The following is a 17,909-nucleotide window of genomic DNA, read 5'->3' on the forward strand; positions in this document are numbered from 1 at the left end:
TGTTCTACTTTTTCTGAAAGGAAAACTTTCTTGTCATATTTCAGAAAGAAATTTTCAGGGACAAACTGAAGAACACTTCTATAACTTTTATGGGTCTTGGGAAAATGAGCAACTGCGAGACAGGCTTGTGACAACTTGGGGTAAAGTTATTACAACCCCAATTTCAAAAAAAGTTGTGTCAGCAGGTAGTACTGGAGGGTGAAGACTTCCCATTTGATGGCCAGACACTCCTTCTTGATCATGCTGTATTTACTGTCCTGAGCTTGTGGCTGATGTACAGTAGGGGGTGATCCTCCCCCTCCACCACCTGCTATGAAACGGCCCCTAGCCCTCTATCTGATACATCAGTCTGTAAGAGAAAAGGGAGAGAAAATTCTCCAGCAACAACAGGTGATGCAGGAGCTCTTAAAGGGCCTCCAAATCACCACCCAGGAGCTTTTGCAGCAGTGAGCCAGAGCCTCTCCTCTTTTGGGATGCCTCCTTGACTCCCACCCAGAGGCCCTCCATCTGCTCCACAAACTCACCCCTGTAGACAATGTAGAAGCCTACTTGTACATGTTTGTGCAGATGGCATATAGAGATGGCTGGCCTGAAGAGGAGTGGGCCCTGCTTTTGGCCTCCCTTCTCACTGGAGAAACCCCACTGGCCTACTTCAGCCTTCTGTTGGCCTTGGTAGAGGATTACTCACTCCTAAAAGAGCAGATCCTGGGGCACTGTGGGTTCTCCATCTGCCAGGCCATGACGGAGCGCCACCACTGGGTGTACCAGGCTGACATCAACCCTCACAACCAGATTGGCATGCTGTTGAGGACCACAAAGAGCTGGCTACAGTTTGAGCAGCACTCAGCAATACCAGTCACAGGGGGAGGGACTGGCACACATGGACTGGTCACCATGGAATGATTCCTCCAGGCAGAGTGCAGAAGAGTGCATGGCTGTCAGGATGAGGGCCCCCCCCAGACCCCCACTGAACTGATGGGAGCCCTTGAGTGCACCCTTGTGACCTTAAACATCAGTAAACAAGACCTGGCCAGACCAAAGCTGGGGCCTGCTGGGGCCCCTCCCCCACCTCTTAGGCTAAGAAGGTGCCCAATGACAGCCCCCACACACTGCACACCCTCCCTTGCCTGTTGATGAGCCCATGCCCACCGCACCTGAGCATGTACCCCCTGCTCCAGTTTGGAAACCATGGCTCGCTGGCTGCATCGTCCACTCACCGACCAGTCCTTATCTACCAAATGCCCCTGTGTGGGTACAGGGATGGCCAGTACAAGCCCTCCTGGTCTTGGGCAGTACTATCACACTGGTCAGGCCCTCTGTCCTGCCTGTGGATCCAAGGTGCCACAGTATTGTCAAGGTTACCTGCGTGCATGGGGACACATGAGAGGTGGCCACTGCTCACATCACAATTGGTGATGAGCAAGATGAGTGGAAGTGAGTTGTTGGTGTGGTTCTTGACCTGCCTGTTCCTCTCTTTCTAGGACAAGATTGGCCTGGGTTCCTGAAGGAGCTGCCTGCTACCAGAAGGACGAGGTGATGATAAACACCCCAGAGGCTAGTGGACTGCACCCCGCTGCTCTGAGATGTGTGCCTGGCTGGGGAGCATGAGGATGCTGAGGCCTGTGCTGTTGAAGGTGAGTTGCACACCACCTCTAACTCACTCTTGTGTGTGTCTAAGCAGGTGACACATGAAGGAAATTTCAGGCAAGACCCAAAGCAGGAGGAACACCTCAAAAACTACTGGGGGCAGGTGCACCTAGTGGAAGGGAAGGACCAACAGCTGGGACAGCCCATGCCCAGTTCTAACTTCCTGGTCTGCTGAGGCCTCCTGTACTACCACACAGAATGGCAAGGCCAAGAGGTGGACCTGCTGTAGCCTGGGCCCGCCCATTCTAAGCGTGACGCAACACGAGGGCCTGTTGCGAGCTTAGTCTGGCCAAGCAAGCTATCTACAGCTCTTCCAAGCTCCCGAAAAATCGGGAGCCAATCAACTTTGAGCATCTCCAACGGCCCTGGGTAGAGGTGTGTTCAAGGCACTGATGTAGTAGAACTGTGACTGGAAGCCATAGATTGTTTACAGAATCTATGCCGGAAGCGCTTCATTCACTAGAAACATTACAAACATGGTGCAAGTTCTCATTGAAAACGGAGCAAAGAGCAGCCCTGGAGGTATTTATTGAAAGGAAGGACGTTTTCGCCTTGCTCCCGACCAGCTTCGGTAAGAGTTTAATCTACCAGTTAGCCCCGTCGCGTCATATACATCAGAGGAAAGAGTGATGTGATTGGTTTAAGCTTCGTCACAGCCTTTTCTGGCTTCGACCAGTAGCAAACTGAGGCATTTCAGGGAGGCGGGTCAACCACGCACTTTGGGAAACGGTTGGGCTTAATATCTTTGCCAGACCAAATGCTCGCAGAGCTTTGAAGTCGTGTTAGCCAGACTAGACCTGCTGGTCATCCCCCGCTCTAAGGTAGACCTTGTTATGCACCTGTCCCATTTCAACCCTTTGTGCAGCCACTTAGTAGGCCAGAATTCCTTGGGAAAGGTCAGAGACCACTTCCTCTGGTGGGGGATGAATGTAGAAATCAAGAACTTTTGTCAATGCTGCCCCTTTTGCCAGCACACCACCCTGATGAGACATGTACTTGCCCTGCTTCTGCCTTTGCCCACCATCAACATTCCCTTCAAGAGAGTGTGCATGAATCTGGTGGGTCTCCTTTCCAAGGTGGACTGGAGTCATGAACACATTCTTGTCATCATGAACTACACCACCTGTTACCCTAAGGCAGTTCCCCTGCAGAAGTCCACCTCCAAAAAACATCGCCCCCGGAACTGGTTGTGCTGTTCTCCCATGTGGGACTCCTGAAGGATCTGCTCATGGACCAAGGTACACCAGTCATCTCTAAGCTCATGTCAGATGTGTGTGGGCTGTTGTAGGTGAAGCAGAGCTACACATCTGTCTATCACCCCCAGATGGATGGTCTGGTTGAGAGGTTCAGTCAGACCCTACAGAGGATACTGAGGCATATGGTGGATGAAGACACCTGGAACTGGGACCTCCTTCTCCCATATGTTCTGTTTGCCATCAGGGAAACTTCTCAACCCTTTATGGGCTTCACCCATAGAGCTCCTGTTTTGGAGAAGGCCCTGGGGCTTCCTGGAGATAAACAAAGAAGCCTGGCAAGTGCAGCCTTCACCCTTCCACACCACCATCGAACACGTAAGAGCTCCCAACTCTCAAGGCAGGACTGAATTGAGAAGGTGGCCCCCACTGTGCGCCAGCCTGTGCTCTCTGCCCAGGCTGAGCAGAGCCGCCTCTACAACCATTCTGCGGAGCCCTGGGAGTTTCAGCCTGGCAACCATGTCCTTCTTCTCATCCCCACTGCCAATTGCAAGTTCCTGGCCCAGTGGCAGATCCCGGTCACTGAAGTGGAGAGACTGGGACCAGTGAACTACCACCTGCAACTGCCGGGTAAGTGAAAAACCACACAAATTTACCATGTCAATCTGTTAAAATGCTGGATCGAACCACTTCCACTGCTCTTGGCTCAGGCCTCTCTGTCCACAGAACCACTGGGGCATGCCCTGGTCCACCAGAGACAAATCCTATCCGGGCACCAGTGCCAAGAACGAGGAGAACTCTTGGATCAGTTCTTGGATGCCTTTGCAACAGAACCAGGGAGGATCCACCTGATCCAGCATGACATTAAGGCCCCCTGGGGTGGTACTCTGTTAATGCCCCAACACATCCCAGAGGCCTGCCATTGTGTGATTGAGGATGCAGTGGCTTGACTACTGTGCACTGACATTATCAAGGAGTCTACCAGCCCCTGGTTGAGCCCCATCATGGCAGTGACCAAGTCCAATGCAAGTCTGAGACTTTGCAATGACTTCAGGAAGCTCACTGAAGTCTCAGACTTCGATAGCTCTCCTCTGCCCAGAGTGGATTACCTGGTTGACAGGTTGGGAAGAGCCCACTTCATCTCAATACTGGACCCCAAGGGCTACTGGCAGGTGGTGCTGACACCCTGGGCCCGAACAAAGACTGCCTTCACCATGGCATCAGGCTTAGTGGTTAGCATGTCTGCCTCTCAATCGGGAGATAGCGAGTTCTACTCACTGTAGGGTCATACCAAAGATCATCATAAAAATGGTGCCTACTGCCATCTGGCAAGGCACGCTGCAATACAGATGTGAGTGGGGAGTCAAACTCTTGCGGTTACCAGAGGACTAGCCCCCCCCCCCATAACCCTAGCTATGTAATATAGGCAAGAGGCCAAGGGCTACGAAATGGAGAATGGCTCTGCCAAATGTGCCATGAATAGTGTGGGAAGGACTTTGACTATAATTTTGCCTGCTGTGTTTTTGGAACTTGTTATTGCGACTCTGACTTGGGACTTTGCTATTCTTTCTGGCACTTGGATTATGTTTTTGGATTACATTATTGGATTACAATTTTGCCTGCTATTTTTTTGGGACTTGTTGCCAGGACTCTGATTGGGGACTTTGTTATTTTTTCTGGCTCCATTTTTTTCTCTCTGGGATTATTATCCTCAGTCACTCTGCCCTCACGCCATCTTCCTGGATTTCACTGTGTTAGTGTTGGACTGTGCTGCTGCGCCTGCCACCCACCTGTCCTCCTCATGAGCTCACTCATCAAGTACGCGTCTGTTCATTCCCTGTAGTTGCATATTGGGTCCTTTCTGTTTCTGCGGCCTTTGGGTTGTGACAGAATTTATCCACCACACTATGGACCCAGCAGACTACGATGCATTCAAATCTGCATTGGCTCAGCAGGGCTCTGTTCTCGGTTATCCTCAACAAGAGATCATAGCTGTTTGTCAGAGCATATTCTCCATCACAGATACCTTACAAAGACTCACCTCACAGATGGAGAGCCTTCAGGCTTCAATCACGGGCCAACCAGCACCAGCTTTAACTAGCCAACTGGCTGTTCTGGCCTTACCTGCCCTCCATGAGCCTTGCCTACCCCCTCTACAGTTGTATGATGGTGCACCTGGGACTTGCTGTTCATTCCTCTCACAGTGTGCCATGGAACTTCAGGCATCTGCCTTCCCATCTGAGAGTCCCTGAGTAGCTTATGTCATCACACTTTTAACAGAAAAGGCATGGGAATGGGGAATAGCTGTTTGGGATGCCAGAACACCCTGCTGCTTGAGTTTCAAAGAGTTCTCTGAGGAACTGCAGAAGGTTTTTGACCATTCTCACAAGGGCAGGGAGGTAGCGAGACAGCTGATGGTGCTGAAGCAAGGTGCCTGCTCTGTTCATGATTATCCCATTGAGTTCTGGACTCTTGCTGCAGCAGTTGACTGGAATGTGAGTGCCTTGTACGATACCTTCTTGCATGGATTAAATCACACCATCCTGATTGCACCTCATGATCTTCCTGACACCCTGGATGGATTGGTAGACCTGGCCAGTCAGGTGGACACACACCTTCTGTACAACCAGAGAAGGGACCGGAAATGGAGCCGAAGGACCGAACTCAGGACCATCACCCCTCCATCAGAGGGTGCCACCCCCGTTAAGTTGGAGCCCATGCAATCAGGCAGAATCTGGGTAATTCCCAAGGAAAGAAGATGCCATCAAAAAACTAGTTCTTGTTTTTATTTTGGACAGTCTGGACATTTCATCTCTCACTGCCAGTAAAAGGCTGCCTACCAGTAGATGTAGGGATATGAGTGGGTGTTTCTACAAACACTTCCCCTGCTGTTAGGTCAACATTGACTGTTGAGATTTCATTCCAGAACAAGGTCCAGTCTGTTCAAGCCCTCATTGATTCTGGTGCTGATCAGAGCTTTATCAAGACATCCTGGGCGGAAGAATTGGACATCCCCTTGCATCAGCTAGATTGCTCCCTTGTCACCAGAGCTTTGAATCGGGCTGAACTCAGCCCCATTTCCTGTGTCTCTGACCCTGTTACTTTGAAGGTTTCTGGCAATCACGTTGAGTCAATTTTGTTCTATGCCATGAACTACTCCCTTTTTTTTTTTTTTTAAAGATATTTTTTTGGGCTTTTTGCACCTTTATTGGATAGGACAGTGTAGAGACAGGAAATGAGCGGGAGAGAGAGAGACGGGAAGGGATCGGGAAATGACCTCGGGCCGGAATCGAACCCGGGTCGCCCGCATTCATGGTATGGCGCCTTAGCCACCTGAGCCACGACGCCCCCATGAACTACTCCCTTGAGTGTACTGTCCTTGGTCTTCCCTGGTTACACCTCTACAATCCCCACATTAACTGGATTGATGGGACCATCCTCTCTTGGAGTACTTGCTGCCTGGCCTCCTGCCTATTGTCTGCTCAGACTCCCCTGGCCCCTCTTGTCACCAGTCCTGATGAAACTATTGATCTTTCTAATGTGCCCCTCAAATATCTGGACCTTCATTTGGTGTTCAACCAGGCTTGTGCCACCTTGCTCCCTCCTCACTGACCCTATGATTGCACCATAGAACTGTTACCTGGAATCACACCTCCCCGGGGTTGTATCTACTCTCTTTCCCCCTTGGAGTGGGAGGCCATGGATAAATACATCTTGGAGTCTCTAGTGGCTGGTATCATTCACCAATCATCCTCTTCAGCTGGAGCAGGGTTCTTCTTTGTGGAAAAGAAAGACAAGTCCCTCAGGCCCTGCATTGACTATTGAGGACTTAACGCTATCACTGTCAGGAACCATTATCCTCTACCACTCATGTCCACAGCCTTCGAATTACTTCAGGTGGCTCAGTTTTTTTACCAAGCTGGACCTCCGCAATGCTTACCACTGAGTATGAGTAAGAGAAGGAGATGAATGGAAGACGGTGTTTAACACTCCTACGGGCCACTACAAATAACTGGTTCTTCCGCTTGGGCTCACTAATGCTCCTTCTGTCTTTCAAGCCCTGATCAACAATGTCTTGCAAGATTTCATTAACCAGTTTGTCTCTGTTTACCTCAATGATATCCTCATCTTCTCTCCCACATTGGAGATGCATCAGTCCCACATCAGACAGCCCTTAGCAAAAAGTAATATACTTAAAGTTCATTTTGTAAAGTATTCTGAAGTGTAAGTATAAGTATATCAAGTGTACTACAGGCCATGTACTTCAAGTGTACTAGAAAGCATACTAATTTAATACTTCTTCGGACTAAATTGGAACATTTTAAGTTTATAAAAGTATACTTTCAAGTCCGTTTTAAGTTTACAAAAGTACACTTTCAAGTATACTCATTTATATACTATCAATGCACTTGGTATATCCCTATTGTGTACTTGAAGTATATCATAAGTACACTTATTTATGTACTGCCATTGTACTAGTTATATACTGTAAGTATATTCATTTATATACTATCAATGTACTTGGTATATCCTTATTGTGTACTTGAAGTATATCATAAGTACACTTATTTATGTACTGCCATTGTACTAGTTATATACTGTAAGTATACAAGAGGGATATACCAAGTACATTTACAGTATAGATATAGTATAGATGAGAGTACTTAAAGAGTACTTTTGCTAACTTAAAAGTAACTTTGAAGTATACTTTTATAAACTTAAAATGTTCCAATTTAGTCCAAAGAAGTATTAAATTAGTATGCTTTCTAGTACACTTGAAGTACATGGCCTGTAGTACACTTGATATACTTATACTTACACTTCAGAATACTTTACAAAATGAACTTTAAGTATACTACTTTTTGCTAAGGGAAACCAGTATAAAAATGTCATATAGGCTTGCCATTGAAAAGTTGTGTGGGAAACTAAGTAACTGCTTTTGGTCTTACAACCGTTTTTTGGTTGATGGAGTTACGTACCACAGTAAAACCTATGACAGACTAAAGAAGAGATTCAACAGTGCTGCATACTTGAAAGATGGTACATTTTGTTGTATTATAGAATTGGTTGTTTTTAAACAAATATGTTCACATGAAATCTCTGCTTTTTGTCCATGTCGCAAACTATGTTGTGTTTTAGTTGACGTACTTAGTAAATCAGGCAGGCCTGTATGTAAAGATTCGCAAATAAATGTACAAAGTCATTTTGTATATGATGTTCAAAAAACTGAAACTGTTCATGCTGTCTCGCCTGACATAATCAAAACAAAATGTGTCCTTGTTGAAACAGCTGACACACTGTACATAACACCATTGCCAAACCCTTTTGAAAGGGACTAGTTAAATAAATAAAGTCAAGCCAAACTTTTTTCTGTTTTCCTGTTTTTGTGTATGATGAAGTGTAAGGTACATGAAGATAATGCAATTCAGTACACATAATGACTAAGTGTTAATCTCCAGAATTATAATAAGACATTAAACAAGACATGCATGTTGACGGTTGGTTTGGCTGGTAATGTTCATCATGTGCTGTTGAGTAAGGCTGCTGCAGAGGGGATGAAGGACTTTTTGTTTATAGTGGTACATTGTAGCGCCAGCCTGATGGGAGCAGTTGGAAGGAGTGATGGAGGGGGTGAGAGGGGCCCTCTGATCAGGTTGGATTCCCTAATCACTTACCAGCTGTATAGCTCAGCTAATGTCTCATCTCATCTCATCTCATCTCATTATCTCTAGCCGCTTTATCCTTCTACAGGGTCGCAGGCAAGCTGGAGCCTATCCCAGCTGACTACGGGCGAAAGGCGGGGTACACCCTGGACAAGTCGCCAGGTCATCACAGGGCTGACACATAGACACAGACAACCATTCACACTCACATTCACACCTATGGTCAATTTAGAGTCACCAGTTAACCTAACCTGCATGTCTTTGGACTGTGGGGGAAACCGGAGCACCCGGAGGAAACCCACGCGGACACGGGGAGAACATGCAAACTCCGCACAGAAAGGCCCTCGCCGGCCCTGGGGCTCGAACCCAGGACCTTCTTGCTGTGAGGCGACAGCGCTAACCACTACACCACCGTGCCGCCCCGCTCAGCTAATGTAATATAAATTATAAATATAAAATATAATGTAATATAAATTATAAATATAATATATACATATAGTATAAATATATAAATTAAACGTTGAGTCAATTAATGAGTTGACCTTATTGTGCTCTTGAAGCAAGATATATGCTAAGCATTCCTATTTTGTGGCAAAAAGATTTACAAAGTATACTTAGGTCCAAGTATAAGTTTTAGTATTAAAGTAATGTATAAGTGTAAGTCTTAGTATTGATATAGGTCTACTTATACTTTTTTATACTTGGTTCAGTATAAACCAAGTATACTTCCCTGTACTATGTTGTAAGTGTATCAAGAATTAGTTTATAAGAAGTAACCTTCAAGTACACTTCCTCGATTTTAGTATAAAATAAGTATACTTGTAGCATACTTGATTAAACTTCTTTTTGCTAAGGGAGGTCCTGCAACAATTTTTAGAGAACCAACTCTTCGCCAAAGCAGAAAAGTGCAAGTTTCACAAGTGCACTGTGTCCTTCTTGGGCTTTGTGATTTCCCCTGGGGTGGTTCAAATAGACCTCGACAAGGTCAAGGCAGCCCTCGAGTGGCCTGTTCCCTCTTCCCATAAGGAACTGCAGCACTTTTTGGGGTTTGGTAACTTCTATCGAAGGTTCATCAAGAACTACATCACCATTGCCACTCCTCTGACCAAACTTACATCTTCCAAGCACCCCTTCTCTTGGACTAACCATGTTGAGAAAGCTTTCTCTTCTCTTAAGAGCAGATTCACCACAGCATCCATTCTCATCATCCCAGATTCCTCCGTTCAGTTCATTCTCAAAGTGGATATCTCTGACACTGGTGTTTGGGCTGTTCTGTCCTAGAGGTCAGCCAAGGATAACAAGGTGCATCCCTGCAAATTCTTTTCTCATTGCGTGACCCCAGCGGAATGCAACTATGGCATTGGGGGATTGCAAATTGCTAGCTATCAAGCTAGAAGATTGGAGGCATTGGTTGGAGGGGACTGAGATTCCATTTATCATTTGGACAGAGCATAAAAATCTCAAGTACCTCAGGACTGCCAAATGTCTCAATGCACGCCAAGCCAGATGGTCACTGTTTTTTCTCCCACTTCAACTTTGTGCTCAACTTTAGACCTGGCTCTAAGAATGTCAAGCCAGATGCTCTTTCCAGGCAATCTTCTCTGGACTTTCAGTAAGACACCACTGAGCCCATCCTCCTTGCCCATTACCTTGTGGCCACCACCCAACTCGACATAGAAACTACTGTCCAAAACGCCCTGTCCAGCAATCCAGGACCAGGCAATGGTCCACCCAACTGTCTGTATGTGCCGCCTTGCATGCACTCCCAAATACTTCAGTGGGGGTACAGCTCCCTCCTAGCCTGTCACCCTGGGGCAGCCCAGACCCTTGATGTCCTCAGGCAATGCTTCTGGTGGTTGACCATGCGGCGAAATGTTAGGACCTTTGTGGCAGCCTGCGATGTCTGCTCCAGGAACAAGACTAGCAACCAACCTGCTGCTTGACCCCTACCTGTACCTCACCATCCTTGGTCCCACACAGTGGTGGGTTTTGTCACTGGCCTCCCCAGCTCCAAGGGTAATACTTGCATCATGATGATCATTGATTGCTTCTTTAAGGTGACTCACTTTGTTCCCCTCCCTAAGCTGCCTTCAGCTAAAGAGATGGTAGAACTGTTTATCTACCATGTGTTTCAGATTCATAGTCTGCCTACAGACATTGTGTCCAACAGAGGCCCCCAGTTCTCCACTTATTTCTGGAAAGAGTTCTACAAGCTCATTGGGGCCACTCCCAGTCTCTCTTCGGTTTATCACCCCCAGACTAATGGGCAGACAGAGTGCACCAATCAGAAGCTGGAGGTCAATCTATGGTGCCTCATTATTTTATGTAATTTTATTTTCTATTGTTTACTGTTTAGCTTTTACCTCTGTAAAGCACATTGAACTGCCACTGTGTATGAAATGCGCGATATAAATAAACTTGCCTTGTCTTGCCTAACATCCGGTGATTCATCTTCCTGGAGCCAGGCACTCCCCTGGATCGAATACGCTCACAACAGCCTTCCATCATCATCCACTGGGCTGACTCCATTTCAGGGTTGCCTCGGTCACCAGTCCCCTCTTTTCCCTGAACAGGAGGAGGAGGCATCTGTCCCTTCAGCCCAAGCCTTTGTCCGATGCTGCCGCAGAGTTTGGGCACATGCCAGACGTCACCTATTATGCTCCAATCACGCATACAAAAGGATGGCAGATCAACTTCGTAGGCCAGCTCCTGTCTACCGCCCAGGGCAAAAGGTCATGCTGTCCACAGCCAATCTCCCTCTCAGGGTCCCCTCACGCGAGCTGGCCCCCAGGTTTGTTAGCCCTTTCCCCATTTCTAAGGTCATTAACCCCACGACTGTTAGATTGGCATTGCCCAGGTCTATGCAGTGGCTCCACCCATCTTTTCATGTCTCTAAACTGAGACTCCTGGTCTTCAGGCCCTTCTCCCCCCTTCCAAGACCCCTCCCCCTCCCAGGATCATCGATGGAGGGGAGGCCTGCACAGTTTGGAAACTATTAAAGGTCCATCAAAGAGGTCAGGGGCTACAGTATCTGGTCAACTGGGAGGGCAATAGCCCAGAGGAAAGGTGTTGGGTGCTGGCGCGTTTCATCTTCAAACCTGCGCTCATCAGGGATTTCCACCGCAAAAACCCAGGAGCCCTGTCTGGGAAGCCCAGAGGTGTCCGTAAGGGGATGGGGGTGGGTGGGAGGGATACTGTCATGATCCAGCCCAGAACTTCCAGATCCTGATCTGTGCCTTTGCACTCCACTCTGCATTTTTCCTTGTTCTCCCCACGCTGTGTTAGCACTCCTGCTGCATGTTTGTCATCAGCCACTCTATATAAACACACCGAGGAGATTCACTCAGTACAGATAAATACTTGTCACAAGTTTTGTCTAGTTCATGTTTACGTTCATGTTCATGCTCTGTTCCTCGACCTGGATTATGTTTTTGGACTATGATTTTGCCTGCGGGCGGCATGGTGGTGTAGTGGTTAGCGCTGTCGCCTCACAGCAAGAAGGTCCTGGGTTCGAGCCCCAGGGCCGGCGAGGGCCTTTCTGTGTGGAGTTTGGCACCCAAGGTTTTGGCACCAGTGTCATGTTTCCCTGATTATGGTGGACACTGAATGAACTGGCTGGTGGGTTCAGGATCACATCTGAGTTTTTATTTTTCAGGCACAACTCAAACACACATGCTTTTCAGCAGTTTCTAACTAAAACTTGTTGGCATGGTGTGATTTCAGCCCAGGGAAGATGAAGGACTCTCTGCTCTCCGTTTGTCTGCACACAAACACACAGACACAGTACATTATCCACAACAGGTGCTTCCACTTTGCCACTCACCTTCCCTGGCTTTGCTCTCCATTCATAAACCGGCCCTTGACCACAGCCCTGCTGCCACAGTTATACTCAAGTTTGTGCACAGTTCAGAGTAGTAACAAACATGCCCACCCAAACTTTCTTACTGTTAATGCAATCTGGTTTGTGCATTAGCAGTCAGAATTAACTTTGCAGAGGTTTTTAAATTCAGTGGATATTAGTTAATTTACCTTTTGTTAGGTCAGTGAACACTGTATAAAAAGGCCATGTTTTGTTCTTGGCACTTTTCCTGAAGTTGTTTTACAGCAAAATTCATATCGATGGTGCCATGATTTTTCTTAAAACCACATTGACTCTCAGGTGCAGGTACAGTTTCTAGGTGCTGAATAAGCCTGTTCAACAGGATTCTGGAAAGGATTTTGCCAGCTATGTACATAAGGGATATTCCCTTGTAGTTGTCACAGTCTTTGATGTTTCCTTTCCTCTTGTATAGATGCACGATGTTGGTGTCTTTGAACTCTTGTGGAAGTTTTTCAGCTTCCCACATTTTTTCAAATAGTTCATAGAGTGTTTGTTGAAGTTTTGGTCCCCCAGAATCAGACCCAGGGGCTTTGCCGCTTGCAAGTTGTTTTATTGCTTTTTCTGTCTCAATAAGGATTGTTAAAATATCAACTGTGCTTGATTTGTTGTTACTAAGCATATTGTGCTTCAAGTCTTTCTTCTCGTTTAAGAGTTCTTGTAAACAAATATAATTTTTGTTGAACCAGTCTTGGTATTTACACGTAACTTTTCCCAGAATTTCCAGTGATGATTCATAGACGGTGTCTCTGAATGTAGACAACTGGTCTTCACTGTCTAGGTATTCAACCTGGAGGCTATTCAATGCAGTTGTTATCCTTTCTTCTAGCGCATTTTGCATATTTGCAGTCTTGAGTTTGGCTAGGTTAAGAACAGATCTAGTTCCCTTTCCCTGAGGTTGCCTTGGTTTTTGATGGCAAGCTTGCATTTTGCTAAGATGAGACAATTGTTGGTCCAGCAGTCAGCTTCATATGGTACATTGATTTGGCAACACATACATCATGACGGTCCCTCTGATGAACAATTATGTAGTCAATGAGGTGCCAGTGTTTGGACCTTGGGTACATCCAGGATGTGCGGTTCTCTGGTAATCTGAAGGAAGTATTTTTCAGGAGAAGCTGATTTATGGTGCAGAATTGGAGTAGTAACATAACACTGGAGTTGCAGTTTCTAAGGCCATGTGTTCCTAACACACCTTTCCATGTTTGGTGATCAGTTCCAACCCTTGCATTGAAGTCACCTATCAGGATGAGTTTCTTTTTTTGGGGGAGGATAGAAGATGCCAGAGAGGTTATATCCTCATGCAATTTGTTTTTTGATTCCTGTGTATGAGTTACTGTAGGTGCATAACAGCTGATGATGTTTGCAAAGTGATTGCTTCTTAAATGAAGTCGAAGTACCATGAACCACCAAGCTCACTGATGGCCTTTGGAGGTTCAGCTAGCTTAGGTAGAAGATAATTTTTGATAGCAAATGCAACATCTGCTTCACAGCTTTCATCATGGATCTTGCCAGACCAGTAATATGCGTATCCTACATTTTGTTCTTTCAGCTGACCAGTATCTGGAAGTTGAGTTTCGCTGAGTGCAACTATATCTAAATCGTATCGAGAGAGTTCTTTACCAACAAGAGCTATGCGTCTAGCTGGTCTGCCTATATTTGTGTTATCTATTAGTGTGTGGCTGTTCCAGGCCCCGAGTTTCAGGGACAGTGATTTGTTTTTTCTTGGAGTTGTTCTACGGCATTTGTCTGAGATCCTGTCAACCATAGCTAGTTAACCAGGTGGTGTATGGAGAAGCAAGGTTTAGGGCACCTTTTCTAGTGCCTTCCTCATTCATCCCATAAATTGTTTTCCTTTCTGCCATCAGGAAAAAGGTACAGAAGCACTTGCACCAGGACCTCCAGGTTCCTCGACATCTTTATCCGCTAGGCTGTGAGGGGTCCTGAATACCATCCTGGACTTCTCGACTAGTATAATCCAATCCTTTACATACTGCACTGTGCTTTTTACTCTCCACTAGTGCAATTCTTACACACCACACCATGCACCTTAGGTATAAATAGAACTACCTAAACTAAAATTGCTACTAAAAGTGTGAGCAAATGTGTATGTGAATGTGAATGTTTTTTTTTTAAATACTTGTGTGATTTTTTTAGCACTTGTGTGTTTTTAGTACTTATTTGTAACAAACTTCATAATTATTTATGTGTATTGTTTAGGTTAAGAGGAATGGTATTTCATTCATGACTGTATGAAAGTGTGGGAAATAATAACAATAAGCATATCTTGAATTCTACGGAGGTGAGCAGCATGTTCCTGAATAGGGCTGCTCAGACACCCAGGGGTCTGGCAAACCACAAATCTGCTCTGATTATTGTAGCGCGACCACATACCCTAAGCCGCCGGATATGTGGGTTTGTGGCTCCCAGTCTATCCAAAACCTGCTGTGTGTACCACTTCCCCATCACCACACGTCTTTTGGAGCTGTTCATGACTTGCAGTTGGGTTTTAAGGTAAGGTAGAGTGGTGCAGTGACTAACCCACTTTCTTTTCCAGCACTCCTGGGTAACAGTGGCAAGAATTAATCTAGATGACTGTAGAGAAGCAATGGATGCAGGAGTTGCCAGATTTGGAAGTAACTGCCCTACTGCTTGTGGGGCTCCACTCTCGATCTTCTGTCATGGTTTACTCCCTAACTCAGGGGTGGGCAATTATTTTTTCCATGGGGCCACATGAGAAACAGAAAATTTTGTGGATGGCTGGACCAAAAGGCTGAACTAAATTCTGCATAATATTAATTGTCTCATCTCATTATCTGTAGCCGCTTTATCCTGTTCTACAGGGCCGCAGGCAAGCTGGAGCCTATCCCAGCTGACTACGGGCAAAAGGCGGGGTACACCCTGGACAAGTCGCCAGGTCATCACAGGGCTGACACATAGACACAGACAACCATTCACACTCACACCTATGGTCAATTTAGAGCCACCAGTTAACCTAACCTGCATGTCTTTGGACTGTGGGGGAAACCGGAGCACCCGGAGGAAACCCACGCGGACACAGGGAGAACATGCAAACTCCGCACAGAAAGGCCCTTGCTGGCCACGGGGCTCGAACCCGGATCTTCTTGCTGTGAGGCAACAGCGCTAACCACTACACCACCATGCTGCCCAATATTAATTGTATTTCTTTATATAAAGCAATAAATAACATTGTTTTTACAAGCTGCTAAGACTGGTAAGAGTATGGAAAAAATGAGGTTGCCTTACAAAAATGTCATTTATTCAATCAAATTTCCCAAAACAATGGTTAACAAAATGTGAACGTTTGTACCATTTTTTTTCAATCACATTCACCCCAAAACACAATAAAGACATCACAATATTGTCTTTCTACTCCAAATATCAAGCAGGATACATCATATTATAATAATGATGCCCACATTTGTAGTCTAATCACCTCATTTGGTGTTTTTCAGTTTTTTATTTGTTCAGTGAGAGAAATCTAGTCTCTGTTGGTCTTTAACACATCAAAGTCAGGTTGAATGTCTGAAATGGAGATGCAAAGCACAGCTGACAGATGATCATAAGTCGATTCGGTGTAGGTATCAGATCTACAGATCGGCTCGGGCTCCAGCGCCTGCTGGTGACGTCACACTATGTGATTGGCTGGACCGTTTGAAGGATGACGTACAAGTTTGTGGTTGGTCTGGACAAATTACGGAAGTAGTTATCGCGGGATTAGGTTTCGTGGGATTTCATGTCATGTTCATGTCGTGCGCATTGCATTTTTGTTGAACACAACTTCAAAATAAAAGCAATGCACATTCAGTCCATGCATGAGGTAAAATTAGAAAATACATTTATTTTGTAATTTCTAATTAACCTTACACGGGCCGGTCAGAATGAACCAAAGGGCCGGATGCGGCCTGCGGGCCATAAAATGCCCAGGTCTGCCCTAACCCTTACATACATTTTGCTGTAGCTACCTTCTGGGCCACTGACCAAGTTTGTTCCTCTGCCCTATCCACCAGGTCCATTCTTTATGCATATAAAAAGGGAGGCATCCCTGAACCCACCTCCAGCTGGAGGCAGGCTCCCCTCACTTAGTTTAGCATCCCAGTTGAGACAAGGTCCCGGTATGGCTGCTGGTGTGCACTACCAACTACTTGGAGCCATAAGTGAGAGATTTGGAGCAGTTCTGGGAGTTCAAAGACTAGATTTCCTTGTCATAGACAAGTGACTGCAACTAGTGAGAGTTACTACTCCTCATAACCACCACCTATACAGCAGTATAGTGCAGGTAGTAATCTACTACATGCTAGTGGAGCCTCCAGTGAATGTTTGGGGTTCTGCTGAACAAATCTGTTCATTCTAATTCTTTGAAAAGCAGTGGGATGTTTTTTAAGCACTTAAAGCAGTGGGGCAACCATGGACTAAAGTTAGAGAAGCAGCCTTGGGTTTAAACAGTCGCTGGTTTGATTCCCAGGACTGGCAGGAAAATCCATGGTTGAAGTGTCCTTGAGCAAAGCACCTAACCCCCAACTGCTCCCTAGGCACTGTGTGTGTGTGTGTGTGTGTGTGTGCGCGCGCACACACACTTGTTGTACATTGCTCTGGATAAGTGTGTCTACTAAATGCCTGTAATGTAATGGGTAACACTGTAGGTAGGAGCCTTCAGGGTGAATGCTGGAGGTAATCACAGCTGTACTGATATTCAGTATATTTTTTTTACTCCACTAGTGAAAATAGATCCCAAAGGAGCCACAATCACTTTATAGCATATCAGCTAGCTGACTAGCTAACTCACATTGATTTGTACATTCCTGTTAAGTGCTTCCTGTACAACTTGTGTCCCTTCTTCTTTTTCATCTTCATCTGACGTGCTTTCATATTTTAAGTCAAAAATTATATTTCTGAAAAATATTATCCGCTGATGATCTCATATAATAAGATCCAATTTATGTTCATTAACATTTCTTGGCAATGGGAGTATTGTTTGTTCTATACGATTCTTGCACAAGTTATCGTTTCATTAATAATGTGTTGCAGTTATGCTCTGTGGCCAGCAGATGGTGACTCAGTCCAGTCTTCCAACCAACTCTGCATTCCAGTAGTCTTTTAACAAACGCAGGGGTGATTCTAGTATTTCAATAGGTACTCAAACCACACACCAGATATGAAAAGATGGAAAGTCTAGAAAGTATCAATTCACATCTGTTCTCCTGTGAGTTGTATTTATGCATACCAGATCCTAAAAAACACAATAAAACAGTAAATATAAGCTCTTGAGGTGTATGTAAACATGTTTGTGGCATATGAACAACAATAAAGCAGCACTAAGTTCGATAATGCAGTGCTGTGTGATGTCGATTCCTAAGCCTTATTGGTGCCCCAAAGACTTTGGTGGTGTTTGAATGTTTGTTCTTTCTGGTGCTCCTAGCTTTCTGAAATTGAAGCACCAGTGCTATTTGATAAAATTTAATTTTAAGCTCTGCAAAATTAAGTCTTCTTAAGTAGAAGTATACAAAA

This window comes from Neoarius graeffei, chromosome 10 (assembly GCF_027579695.1).
Source record: "Neoarius graeffei isolate fNeoGra1 chromosome 10, fNeoGra1.pri, whole genome shotgun sequence".
Taxonomy (NCBI): Eukaryota; Metazoa; Chordata; class Actinopteri; order Siluriformes; family Ariidae; genus Neoarius; species Neoarius graeffei.